The sequence below is a fragment of the Anopheles arabiensis genome, chromosome 2, assembly GCF_016920715.1.
Source record: "Anopheles arabiensis isolate DONGOLA chromosome 2, AaraD3, whole genome shotgun sequence".
Taxonomy (NCBI): Eukaryota; Metazoa; Arthropoda; class Insecta; order Diptera; family Culicidae; genus Anopheles; species Anopheles arabiensis.
The window spans coordinates 71,605,674-71,608,121 of NC_053517.1; the positions used below are offsets into that span (position 1 = coordinate 71,605,674).

Sequence of the window (2,448 nt, forward strand, 5' to 3'; positions counted from 1 at the left end):
TAAGTCCCTAAAAGTCTGGCAAACTTTTGTTAGCTTTTGTTTATGTTTTTGCAAAAATATATATATATACTTACAATCAAAGCATTGATGCTAATAACGTTCTTCCGGTTTAAATACTGTGGTGGTCGGTTTCGTGTTTTTTTTTTATTTTTATGTGGGTACCATCAACACACATGACGATATTTTCAAATCCACTTTTTTCAAAAAATCTTTTGCCTCTTGTCGCTCCTCTTCGGACATCGCCAATTTAATCCAATCTCTTATTAAATTATGAAGAGGGACTAATGTGTGCTTGTTGTGGACAGAACCAGCATTGCGCGACATTGCCACTCTGGGTTGTTCGCTATAAGCGACAACCGTTGACGTTGGTAGCCATCAGCGATACAGGCGCGGCCATCGCGATCGTGTCGCAGGACACGAAGCCGGGACGACGACCCGAGAAAACGAGAGTGTCACTTCAAGTCGGATGATCAAGCGGTTAGGTGCATGCGTGCGGTTGGGGAGGTGTTTTCGCCTTCAAACAGACCACAGGCCTCTTTTGAGAATATTTGGTAACAAGAAAGGAATACCTGTTTACACTGCTAACAGATTGCAGCGTTTTGCCCTAACCCTTCTAATGTACGATTTTCAAATCGAATATATTTCCACGGAAAATTTTGGCAATGCCGACATATTATCACGACTAATAAGCAAGCACAACAAGCCAGATGAAGATTATATTATAGCTAATTTGGAATTGGAGAGGGATGTAAAGTCAGTCGTCATCAGTAATATTTCATCCTTACCAATTAGCTTCATGGAGATCGCCAAACAGACACTAAAAGATCCCATTTTATGCAAAGTATTTCATTTTATACAAAAGGGCTGGCCCCAAAATACTACTTATGCAGGAGAATTATCACGATTTTATGCGAGAAGAGAAGCCCTATCAGCAGTAGAAAATTGTATTTTATTCGGAGAGAGAGTCGTAATTCCAAATATCCTGCAGCAAAGATGCCTTAGGCAATTTCACCGTGGACACCCTGGCATTCAAAGAATGAAATCGTTAGCTCGTAGCTACGTATACTGGCCTTCAATAGATAGTGATATAAGCGAATGCGTAGCTTCTTGCGAGAAATGTCAAACTGCAGCGAAAACACCAGCACATTCACCTCATGTGCCTTGGCCTAAATCGTCATCTCCATGGCAGAGAGTTCATATCGATTATGCAGGCCCAGTAGAGGGAGATTATTTCCTTATAATCGTAGATGCTTACTCCAAATGGCCAGACATCAAGTACTACTGCTTCAGCGACCATAGCAATTTTAAGAGGAATATTTGCACGTTTTGGCATTCCAGTTACACTGGTGAGTGATAATGGGACGCAATTTACAAGCGGAATTTTTGCAGATTTTTGCACAAGTAATGGCATACAACATTTAAGAACGGCACCTTTTCATCCTCAATCTAACGGCCAAGCTGAGAGGTTCGTAGATACGTTCAAGAGAGCAATGAAAAAGATTTGTTCAGATGATACTTCGCTTCCTGAGGCAATAGATTTATTTTTGCAAACATATCGATCCACTCCAAACCCAGCCATTGATGAAAACAAATCACCAGCCGAGGTCATGTTAGGGCGTCAAATGCGCACATGTTTTGACTTGTTGCGGCCCACTGCTATTTCCAATGAGCCTAGAGTACCGGATAATATGAGGGTTTTGCATTGTGGAGAACTGGTATACGTCAAAACGTTTTATAGAAACAATTGGAAATGGGAGCCTGCAATTGTAACAAAGAGATGCGGTAGCGTTATGTACGAAGTTAAAACTAGTTTCCAGCGTATACTTCGTAGGCATATCAACCAAATGCGCAGGCGTTCTGTAAGCTTCCATCAATCAAATCGTCCTTCACAACCCATGGCGTTGGATGTACTCTTGGGAACGTGGAATGTACAGCCAAGAACATCACCGATATCCAGCAACGTAAATCAGTGTACGCCATTGCTATCGTCTGTGTCGTCACCCAATTCTAAGCCAGCATCGTTCGCGTCTTCACCGTCATCGTCACCATCGTCTACATTATTATCTACGTCTGAGTCAGCATCGTCCACGTCCTCACCGTCATCGTCATCATCGTTGTATGATTCGTCTTCAGTGTACACATCATGTTCACCGACACCTGAAGAAGAATCTCCTGTCCTGTTAGCTGATAACAGTTCTGCCGAGCAATTGGAAGATGATAATGAGGGAACGCAGCTGGTACAAGCACCACGTCGATCTTCTAGAAATAAAAGACCTCCACGTTGGTTGAACCAGTACCAGCTATCTTAACAGGGGGAGATGTTGTGGACAGAACCAGCATCGCGCGACATTGCCACTCTGGGTTGTTCGCTATAAGCGACAACCGTTGACGTTGGTAGCCATCAGCGATACAGGCGCGGCCATCGCGATCGTGTCGCAGGACACGAAG

General features: G+C 43.3%; 1 pseudogene; it reads left to right on the forward strand.

The window, feature by feature from the left end:
• Positions 1–512: 512 nt before the first annotated feature.
• LOC120893945 lies at positions 513–1,965 on the forward strand (annotated as a pseudogene).
• Positions 1,966–2,448: the final 483 nt, after the last annotated feature.